Below are 11,885 nucleotides of genomic sequence, written 5' to 3' on the forward strand. Positions count from 1 at the left end.
AGGTCCAGGGGTGCTCTTCTTGCTCCTTTACAGTGGAGAGAGAAGGAGCCGTGGTGCATGATCTAGAGGCCAGTCATGCAGGCTGCACATACGTTGGTACAGAAACACGTAAGGGGGAAACAGAAGAAACAAAGTGCTACCAGGAGGCAGAGAAAAGATTACCAGTTTTAGAGCTCATAAGCCCCAATAGAGGAGCAGAGGCCATGCTTTCCCACCAGCAAGGGGGGAGGGGTTAGGCAGTCCAAGTCAGGCCAGAGAACACAAGGAAACTTCCCGGAAACAAAGAGAGTTTCGGCAGCTGCTTGGGAATATTCGTTATAGTCTCTGTCTCGAGTTAGACCAACCCCAGTTGGCTCCAGTAATAGCCATTTACATGGGAAGTTAGTGAGGGAGAAGCCCCCCACATCTATTAGGAGAAACAGAGAGAAATAAAGCCAGAGTCCCCTTAAACAGAATGTAACCTTCATGACCAGTACAAGGAACATATATCCACATTTAAAGACATAACATGGAGACATGCATGAAGACATACATTGTTGGCCTCCATTCGGAGTCAAAGAAAACACCAAGGACAATAAGCAAGACACACAAAACAATTAACAAGAAGGACGCTGCGCGATTTCGGTACAAAACCGAAAATACAAATTCAACCGGCCCAGGGGAACCACGAGGTCTCCCTTTGGCGGACAGAACCAGCCCAGGGGAACCAAAAGGCTCCTCTGCGGCGGACAGAACCAGCCCAGGGGAACCAAGAGGCTCCTCTGCGGCGGACAGAACCAGCCCAGGGGAACCAAGAGGCTCCTCTGCGGCGGACAGAACCAGCCCAGGGGAACCAAGAGGCTCCTCTGCGGCGGACAGAACCAGCCCAGGGGAACCAAGAGGCTCCTCTGCGGCGGACAGAACCAGCCCAGGGGAACCAAGAGGCTCCTCTGCGGCGGACAGAACCAGCCCAGGGGAACCAAGAGGCTCCTCTGCGGCGGACAGAACCAGCCCAGGGGAACCAAGAGGCTCCTCTGCGGCGGACAGAACCAGCCCAGGGGAACCAAGAGGCTCCTCTGCGGCGGACAGAACCAGCCCAGGGGAACCAAGAGGCTCCTCTGTGGCGGACAGAACCAGCCCAGGGGAACCAAGAGGCTCCTCTGTGGCGGACAGATCCCTGGGGCGTCCCCCAGGGTGGCAGGGGAGAAGTCCGAGTTCGTCAACTCCTTCTCAAGCTGCCTACAGAATACAGAGCAACAACGCGCGCTGTTGTACAGTCCTATTCTGCTACCCGCAGAACAGGCAGAACAGAGGCCTCACAAGACGAGAGACAAACAAGAGCATGAGACAGGAGACAAAAACACATAGTTATTAAAATTTAAATGCTGGCCAGCTTACCTCCCAGTGGGAGTCGGTTGGATCCTTGGGCAGGAGTCCGATGATCTCGGTGGAACCTCCAAATGAAAGACCCGCGGATCCCCTTACCCAAGAATCCAACACTGCCACTGGATGCAATCAGCAAGAGGTTCTTTATTGTTACGCAGGCGCCTGCGGGTGGTCAGCGCGCACCTGCGGGTGGTCAGCAGCTCCTGCTAGCTGAGCACCCCGGGCTGGGGTGGTGCCGGGTTTTTATAGACAGGTACAAACAAGTTTTGGGTGGGGCGCAACTGGTTGGTGGACAGTTTGAACTTTTGAAAAAGGCATTCGTGGAGTTTGCTGATTGGCTTTGGGGACCCGCTCGCGCGGAAGAGAGAGGCGGGAAGGGGGAACAAGCTGATTTGTTCTGAGGGCCCGTGCGCGGGAGGAGAGAGGCAGGGAGGGGGAACAAGAAGTGGGAAGGTAGGAATGCCATCATGGCGTCTTCTATTAATTCTATAAGCGAAACAGTTACAGAAGGGCAAAAGAGCAATTAGTCATGCAATTAATAACCTAATCTACGCCTAAAAGCCAGCGGTTCACAGAAAAGCAAACAAGCGGTTAGTTATCCTATCTATCTTCCAGGGGAGGGGTCTTTCAGTACTACACCAAACACCCTAATTTTTTAAATGGGCAAAAGATTTGATCAGATACTTGTAAAGTTTTTTTGGCGAGATAAACACAACAACAGGCAAAGTGGGTGCAAGGCAAGATTTATTAAAAACGCTCTCCGGCGAAGTTTCAGGGCTCAGGAGAAGGGAAGCCAGGAAAGTTGCGCCGGGAGGAGGTGGGCACCCTCGGGCGAAGTTCCGCGACTCTGGAAAGCAGAGTGGCGGAAGTCGCGCCCAAGGCAGGGAGGAGGGGGCTTTTAAGGGGTCTCGAGGGGAGCTCAGGGGTCTTTTGGCAAGTTTCCCTTATTTGGATATTTCTCCTGCTTGTCGGGGTCCCATTGGTCCACTGGAGCCCAGGCCGGGGGTCTCAGATTTTTGCTTGTCAGGGTCCCCTTGGTTCATGGGAGCCCAGGGCGAGAGGGTCTCGGATTCCTGCTTGGGCCTTTGTTCTCCTGTCCGAGTTCAGGTTTTGTGGAGGGAACTTTCGCCATCTTAAGTAGCCCTTTCTGCCAGCCCAACAATACTTCACTAAAAAGATATATTAAACTCAAAAAATGTTGCACAACAGCATTAGTCATTAGGAAAATGCCGATTCAGACTATAGGGAGATACCACTAATGAAGTTCTAGAACCTAGGTGAGGTTCGGTGGGCTGAGGTCTGGAGCTGATGACCAAGAAAGAATTCTTGAGACATCTTTGGTGCAAAATGGTAGTTTATTAAAGCACGGGGACAGGACCCGTGGGCAGGAAGAGCTGCTGCCCCTGGTTGTGATGGATGGCAAGTTATGTACCCTGCAGTTGGGGGAAGGTGAGGGGAAGGGAGGTTTCAGTGGAGTTTTCATATGCTAAAGAGAGCCTACAGGGTGCCAGGATACTGGAGGCCTTGCCCTTGTGGCTTGATCAATGTTGGCTTGATCAATGTCATCCTTAGGCCAGCCATTTACATCAAGATAGTTGGGAGACTTTTTGGTAGGATGTCATAATCCTGCTATCAATAGTGTTTTTAGTGAGATTTAGGACATTTGTAAGCCAAGGGAGACACCTGTCTTGCAGGATTGTGATCCCTGCAAGTTAACTATTTGCTTCTCGCTTATGGCAGTCAGGGGTGCCTGAGGAATGCTACACATATGACTGAGGGGGAGCAGACGGAGAGGGGGTGCAAGGTGCCAGCATTTGCTTTGTCTTCAGCCAGCCTCGTGCTCCCTCATCACCACTACATACCTACTGTGGTAGAAGAGCGCACATCCCCTCAAATACATCTACAACTTAACCCCAAGAATATGTGACTGTTACTTTATATGGCAGAAAAGACGATGCCCTCGTAAACAAGTTAAGGATCCTGAGATAGAGCAGTTATCCTGGCTTATCTAGATGTCCTTGACATAATCACATTGGTCCTTACAAAAGACAAGTAGGGAGTCAGAACAGAGGTTATAGGATAATGGAAGCAGGGGGACAGAAGGAAAGAATTGAAGATGCCACACTGCTGCCTTTGAAGATGGAGGAAAGAGGCTGTCAGCCAAGGAACATGGGTGTTATGCCCCAATAATGGGTCCGTGATTAAAGGAGCGAGACTGATACAAAGCAAAGGTCAAGCAAAGCTTTATTTCGTGCCAAGCATCAAGAATCAAACTGGCCCGCCAGGGCCGCACCTCTTACAGAGAGGGCAACCCCGCTCTCCTTTACGGACTAGCTTTTAAGGGCAGAGGCCATGCGGTTGGGCCTGGCCACGCACAGGTGGCCAATGAAATTGTAACACACAGAGAAAACTGCACAGTGTTTCTAGGTGACCAGTTTAATTACAATTTCACCTTGGTTAGGATTGGTGCCCAAAAGGCTCCCAAAGGGTGGGGCCCATACTCCTTGGTAGCGAGGGAGACAGTATGCAACCCCCCACTGATCGGATGTCTCCACCTGCCTGACCCATCCTTGTATCTGTATTTTGTTACCTGAGGCTGGTTTCCAGGACTTGTTTTTAAGTAAGTCCCCTGGGGGAAGGGGAGCAGGGACAGTTTAAGAGTCAAACAACAAGGTTATTGTTTAACCTCAATGGAAGCCTCTGGCTAAAATATAAAAATATAAAATAGGTCCTTATAGTGGGCACCTTCCACAAGCTGGAAAAGGCAAGGAAAGAGCCCCAGGAGGAAGCGGCCATGCTTTCACATTGACTTGGGCTCAGTGAAAAGGATTCTGGACTTCTGGCTTCCAGAATTGCAAGAGAATAAATGCATGTTCTAAGCCCCTGAATTTGTGGCAGTGTGTTACAGCAGCGATAAGAAACTAACATGCCCCTGGGGCGCCTGGGTGACTCAGTGGGTTAAAGCCTCTGCCCTTCAGCTCAGGTCCTAGGATAGAGCCCCGAACTGCTCAGCAGGAAGTCGGCTTCCCTCTGTCTCTCTGCCGGCCTCTCTGCCTACTTGTGATTTCTGTCTGTCAAATAAATAAATAAAATCTTTTTAAAAAAAGAAAAGAAAGAAAGAAACTAACACACCTCCTAAAATGATTTAATAAATTTTTAATAGATAATACAAAATGCTGATGAAAATGTGAAAAGAGCAGAACTCTCACACTTTGGAAAACATTTTGTTAGTTTCTTATAAAGTTAAACTGTAAGGGCCTATTCAGCCAGAGTGGCCCCACCCCGGTTGAACTGCCACTTTGTTGTAAAACTTAAATTGACCTGGCCCCCCACAGGGGAACTTATTTAAAAACTTATTTAACTTATTTAAAAGTCCCGGAAACCAGTCCCAGGTAACAAAGTCCAAGTACAAGCTTGGGTCAGACCAGGTAGAGGTATTCAACCAGTGGGGGTGATGAAGTTCTTGAACCTAGGTGAGGTTCAATAGGATGAGGTTCGGAGCCGATGGCTAAGAAAGAATTCTTTAGATGTCTTTGGTGCAAAAAGGTGGTTTATTAGAGCACGGGGACAGGACCCGTGGGCAGGAAGAGCTGCTGCGCCGGGCATGTGAGGAGTGGCTGGTTATATACACAGGGGGTTGAGTAGGTGAGGACAAAGGGTTGTTCAGAAGGGCTATTGGGGTAAAGAAGACTGTCAGGATATTGAAGGCCTGGTTACTATCAAGCCAAGGCCACTTTCTCTCTAATGAGGCACTAACATAAAGACAATTGGGAGTCTCCTGGTGGAATGTTACATTCCTGCTATCAAGCGTCCTTGTTAGTGAGATTTAGGTTTAGAAGAAATTTAACTTTATTTACTTTTCCTTCTACCTCAGCCTCCTTCAGTTTTTATGGAGGGGAGGGTGACATTAGGGCTTGAGGAATTGAGTTATGTGCCTTTGGAAATTGGGCTATTGATAAGGTAACTGCTTTGTTGTAAATTTCAAGGACATTTGTAAACCAAGGGAGACTCCTGCCTTGCAGGATTGTGATCTCTGCAAGTTAATTATTTGTTTTTCTTTTAGGGCAGTCAGGGGTGCCTGAGAAATGTCACACATATTACCAAGGGGAGTGGGTGGAGAGGGGGTGCAAGGTGCCAGCTTTTGCTTTGTCCTCAGCCAGCCTCCTGCTCCCTCATCAGTATCTACTGAAGGGTAAATGAAAACATATGTCCACACAAAAACTTGTATGAAAATCTTTTTCTTAAGATTTTATTTATTTGACCCAGAGAGAGAGTTAGAGGGAGCCTGACATAGGACTTGATCCCCAAACCCTGCGATCATGACCTGAGCTGAAGGCAGATGCTTAACCAACTGAGCCACCCAAATGCCCCTGTATGAAAATCTTTACAGTGGCTTTATTCATAATAGCCAATGCCTAGAAACTGAAATATCTACCCACTGGTAAATAGATCAATAGATTTTGATACTTTCATGTAATAAAAAGAAACAAATTTCTGGCATTTGTCAACACAGATTAATCTTAAAAGCATTATGCTAATGGTGAGTGCTATGAAGTGTGTAAACCTGGCAATTCACAGACTTGTGTTCCTGTGGCTAATAATACATTATATGTTAATAAAAAATATAAAAAATTATAAAAAGTAAATAAAAGCATTATGCTAAGTCAGAGAAGCAGAACACAAAAAGTTCCATAGTGTGTGCTCCTTTATATATAGTACACAAAAAAGAGACAAAGCCAGAAGGGACAGAAGTCAAATCAGTGGTTCCCTAATGCTGGGGAAAATGTGAAGGGATTGACTTGTAAAGCAGCACAAGAGACAATTCAGGGTTGAAGAGGCTGTATAAACAAACCTTATTCTTGACTCATTTAGTACCCAAGCCTAAACTTTTTTGTCTTGTCCACTTTTCACAAAATGCTGCAGAAAAGGGAAGGTTTGTTAAGGCAGAGAGGGTTAGAGAAAAGGAAATTGTTAACAGAGGATGAATGCATTGTTCCAGACCAGGTGGTCCTCCTAAGTGGTGCTGACCAGGTAATGTCAGGTTAACTGGTTAAAGGTTACATTCCTAGAGAGCTGAAACTATTCAGACTGGATATGAAGTCTTGGTTTGCTGACATGGGGTTTAGCACAAGTGACTCCATCCTGGCCCTGCTGTTTTCTTATTAACACCACAAAGAAGGAAACGGAGTTATAACTCCCAAACCTTATATCAAGTATTTCCTAATTTAAAAAAATAATAAATGCTGCTACACAGCAAAGGAAACCATCAACATATGAAAAGGCAACTTACTGAATGGGAGAAAATATTTATCATGTATCTTGATAAGGGATTAATATCCCAAAGAGATAAATAACTCATATAACTTGGGATACCTGGGTGGCTCTGTTGGTTAAGCTGCTGCCTTCAGCTAAGGTCGTGACCCCAGGATCCTGGGATAGAGTCCTGTGTCGGGATCCTTGCTCAGCGGGCAGTCTGCTTCTCTCTCTACCTCTGCCTGCCACTCTGCCTGCCACTCTGCCTGCCACTCTGCCTGCCACTCTGCCTGCTTGTGCTCTCTCTCTAACAAATAAATAAAATCTTTAAAAAAAACTTACCTAGGAAATCTTTGTCACTGTGGTTAAGTGGATAACTAAATATTGTTCCTATCATAATCCTAGTTATTATCTTAAAATGTTGTATGTCACAAAATAACCACATTTCCTTGTCAACTGCATGGCAGTGAACTCTAATCAGATCTCTAACCATGGCATTTTTCTGTCTTTGTCATTTACAGGATTGTTATTTTACTCTGATGCTTTTGCAAAAGTGTTTTGTCTTCAGAAAGATTCATAGAATGGACTTTGCTGGTAATTTTAAGATCATAAAACTGAACCAGGTAAGAATCACCAGAACTAATGGTCAAACTGACCTGCTCAAACTGACTTGCTAAATCCTGGACTAGAAAGCCAATTAAATCAGGAACTCAGTGCAAAGAAAATGGAGCTCAGGGCAGAAAGGGGATCTACCTATGGCCCTTGGAAACCACGAGAAAGACTGCAAACTCAAAAGGTTTATGGGACACCGCACCTGTTTCTTGTTATCTCTGAAGCCACCAGAAGCCTCCTTCAGTCCAACCACTGCCACCACATCTGTTAAACAATAAAAATGCAACCAAGTAAGTTTGAAGGTCTAATTGGTCTTATTAATTCATGATTCAGGCAGCCTCCAATCTAACAAATACAGAGTATCTTATTTGGAAGTAATCTAGATATTTAATGATTTCATCACTTAATGTAACTTAGCAAAACTTCAAGGTTTTAGATGACCGAAATTTTCAGAGAAACTAAAAAATTCTCCTAAAACCTGTCAGGTCGCTTACATCTATTTATTTATTTTAAAGATTTTACTTATTTGACAGAGAGAGATCACAAGAAGGCAGAGAGAGAGAGAGAGAGAGAGAGAGGAGGAGGAGGAGGAAGCAGGCTCTCTGCCGAGCAGAGAGCCGGATGCGGGACTCGATCCCAGGAGTCTGGGATCATGACCTGACCCAAAGGCAGAGGCTTAATGTACTGAGCCACCCAGGCACCCCTCTTACATCAATTTAGATCGCTTGTTTTCACCAACTGTGTTTGGAGCACCTACTTAAACCTCATTAAACATTAGACAAGGTTAGCCATTACCCCCAAGCTATTTTTCTTGCTGACATATCTTGTAAGCAATAGCGTGAACTTACTTGGTAAGTGAACTCAGGTGGAATACGAGTTTTATGGTTAATGTTGAGTGAATAAACCAACAAACTTAAACTGGCTTTAATGCCACATCTTTTTCCCAAATCACATGAACCTGAAATTCCCTTGGGTTAGTCTCTTTTATATTTTCGAGAATTTTTATGAACTTGATAGAAGTGAAAAGAAGAAGAAGATAGAAGTCTGACGCTTAACTAAGTTTAGTAATCGCATCTGGAGCTAGAAAATACTCCGCGTCCACAACTCGCATACAGAGACACACATAAACATGCAGATGGAATAAAGAGAGTTTATAGCTTCCGTTTTAGTTCAAAAGGAATTGGATCTCCGTTGTTTTTCTGGCAGATGGAGTAAGTTAAAGCCACCTGCTCAGAGGGCTAAAGCCGTTTCAAATGAGTTTTCCCCCATTTATTTTTCTTGTGGTAAGCATGACCTTCCCGAAGTTTGTGCTTCAACCTTTGCCTCCCAAAGGCACGGGGGAGAGAACACAAGTTACAAACCTTTTAAGAGAAATCGGGGAGGTTTGGGGATAGGTAAAAAGGAACAGGTGAACTTTGAACTCCCTCCAGAGCTTTGCAAGAATGTGTGAGATCAAGACAGTTGCTTTCCTCTCCCCAAGAATGACCTAATGACATCCGAAGCTGAATCACCCACGCAGCATTATCTTCTATTTGCTTGGGGCACGGGGAAGGCCTAAAAAATTTTCTCTTAGGCTCTGAATGTCAGCTTTCAGTTTGGCCAAACTTCTGATCATAGAATTATTAAATCCTTTTAAATACCTTGCCAGGTTTCATCGTGGCCAAACCCTAAATGTTTCAGGCAGCATTAAACAGCCCCATGGACCTGGGAGGGAGGGTGCAAGGGATATCATCAAAATCGATAACCAGTGCCCTGGATTTGGAAAGGTCAAGGACAATATGAAACTTGATTTGACTCTCCCTGACAGAGATCCATGCAGGAGAGGGGATTCTGGTCCAAAGTCTCATTCTAGCTGACTTCTGCCAGTTTCCCCAGGACCCTATCTGCAGGCTCCGAATAGGCTTTAAAGAAGAGGATGCAACTCTGCTATTTACCAGAAGTTGGCAAGGTATTTCATTAATGTTAATTTTATTTTTCCTGGGCTCAGAAAATCTCCGGGTCCTATCAACTCTGAGAGGAACCCGCACAGGGGCCCTCCTTTGGGGATAGACGTGAGGATGTCCATTAGGCCACTAACAGGGTGGACTCTGGTTTACAGTCTCATAGAGGCAATTCAGACCAAGAATTAGAAGAGCTGAGTATTCAAAGAAAGGAGGGTGGTGGGGAGCAGGAGGAGGGATGTCAGGCTTCCGGTCTTTTGTTTTAGGTACCTCTTAAGTCTTCAGTTTTCCTTAGCCTTTTGTAACAAATCTGCCAATGGATCTGCTCAGGAATTTCGAAGCCCTTTGGAGGCTTCTGCATGCCAATTAAAGTAGTTATCCCATTCTGGTCTGTGGATTTGGGAACCCTTGCTTTCAAGTGCATCTCCACATTGATCTTCTCTGATTGGAACATGCCTCGGAACAGCTGTTGTAATCCTCCCTGAGGGCTGGCAGCAGCTTGCTGGGACCCTTAGCCACAAACTGAGTTCACCCCACATTTCTGTGGGGTGCAACCTGCATTTCTGTCCAGCCACATTTTGGGAGGTCCCCCACTCTGACAGTTACCAAGCCAAGTTCTTGGAACACAAAATTCTAGGCTTTCTTTAATCAAATTGTGGCCTTTTCCACAGATCTTTAGAGCTTCTGGGAGCATAGTTGTTAAGCAGGTGTGGGGGAAGGGGGCATCCGGAACTCTTTAGAATTTTAAGGATCCCATTTCTCTGACTAAGCCTTTGAGTTTCTTAAAGCCAAACTGACCCCTAAGAGGGACGTGCCATGGGCTCATAGATTGCATGGTATTTTACAATGTACCTCATTGCATGGAAATTTTCTTGAGGTCAGTGGGTGACCTAGTATTACTCTAACCGATCACTGTTGCTCCCGTAGCCAGAATTAGAGGACCCAGAAACCAAGGGGTAGAAATAGAGGCACCACTCAGTATTACCCCTAGAGCCCCACCAGCAAAATGTTCGCTTCTGGTTCCCATAACCTCATGTTCTGCTGGCCCAGGGGCCTTGAGTTCCAGGGGGCAGAATGCTTCCATCTGGAGACACAGCAGTAATTACCCTGAACTGGAGGTTCACATGGCCACTTTGGACTCCTCCTGCCTCCGAATCGACAGGTGAAGAAGGGAGTTACTGTGCTGGCCTAGGTGGCTGATCTGGAGTACCACCGAGGGGAAAGTAGACAGCCACTCCATAGTGGACATAGGGGACCTCTCCGGATGTGTGTCACATCACCAACTCCTGTGATTAAGGTAAATGGAAGAGTACAACTGTCCAGTCCCGCCAGGACCAACGATGGCTTACAGTATTTATGTTACAGGATGTCAAGGAGAAGCATAAACATCACTCAAAAAACATCCCCTCCTCCTCTGGGGAAGGGGTTAGTGAGGTTTTGGTTGTATACAGGATACTAGTATCACATGAAGTATGACCTTCTTATTGCCTTCATATAGAGCATATGAAGCATATAGAGTATGGCTTAAGGAGATGGTTATGGGTGCCAAGTAGATAAGGGGTGACCTGGTGATGTTTAATTGTATATGTCAACTTGACAAGGGCCCGGGGTGCCCAGACATCTGACCAGATGTAATTCTGGGTGTGTCTGTGTAAGTGTTTCTGTAAGGACCTATTTTATATTTTTATTTTAGCCAGAGGCTTCCATTGAGGTTAAACAATAACTTTGTTGTTTAACCTTTAAACTGTCCCTGCTCCCCTTCCCCTAGGGGACTTAAAAACAAGTCCCAGAAACCAGCTCCAGGTGTGGAGGCCAAGAAAAACAAGGCTGTACCCACCTGAGTCTAGCCCTGACCTAGGTACAGCCATCTTGGCAAAGCAAAAGCTGGCACCTTGCTCTGTAAGAGTGGGTTAGCATAAGAATGGCCATCCTGAGGGCCTGGAAGCCATTTTACTGAGTGTCCCTAACAGGCTGGCAGTTAGGTGGTGGCACCACAGGGACCAAATGTTAAAGAAAAGCAAATAGTTAACTTGCAGAGATCACAATCCTGCAAGACAGGACTCTCCCTTTGTTTGCAGATGCTTTACAACAAAAAGGATTATCTCTTCAGTGGCCCAATTTCCAGAGACAAATGGCTCAGTTCCTCAAGGCCTAAGGTCGCCCTCCCCACCATAAAACTGAAGGAGGCTGAGGCAGAAGGAAATATAAATAAAGTTAAATTTCTTCTAAACCTAAATCACACTTAACCGCCAGGATGGCTCCAGGGTGACGCCGGGGTGGCAAAAGGTTAAACAAAGTTAAACTGTCAAAGTGGGGCCCAAGATATGTATGTAGCTATGAAAAAGTGCCTTGAAAATGCTATACAAACCCTTGGCTTGTGTGCTCGGTGTCCTTGTTGAAACCCGCTGTGCCGGGCAGATACTTGGACCCCAGCTAGCTGGAAATAAACCTCGCTGTTTGACTTGCATTATCGAGAGTGTTCTCTGTCTAATTGAGGGGTGGTCAGCTCCGTTCCCTAACATTTCCAGGGGAGATTCACATTTGAGTTGGTAGGCTGAATAAAGCAGATTGCTATCCTTAACGTAAGCAGTCTTCATCCAATCAACAGAAGGCCTAGACAGGACAAAAAAGCCTCCCCTCCCCTCTTTGAGCTGGGTTATTGGTCTTCTTCTACTTCTACTGGACTCGAACTGAAACATCTGCTCTTTCTGGATC

The 11,885-nt window shown here is 46.0% G+C and overlaps 1 long non-coding RNA gene across 1 annotated transcript; it reads left to right on the forward strand.

Moving 5' to 3' along the window:
• Positions 1-9,040: 9,040 nt before the first annotated feature.
• Positions 9,041-11,637, forward strand: LOC309861128. The gene is made up of 2 exons (XR_014309773.1): positions 9,041-9,178; positions 10,221-11,637. It is a non-coding gene; the product is annotated as an uncharacterized lncRNA (long non-coding RNA).
• The last annotated feature ends 248 nt before the right edge of the window (positions 11,638-11,885 follow it).

Source organism: Mustela nivalis (genome assembly GCF_964662115.1).
Source record: "Mustela nivalis genome assembly, chromosome: 3".
Classification (NCBI taxonomy): Eukaryota; Metazoa; Chordata; class Mammalia; order Carnivora; family Mustelidae; genus Mustela; species Mustela nivalis.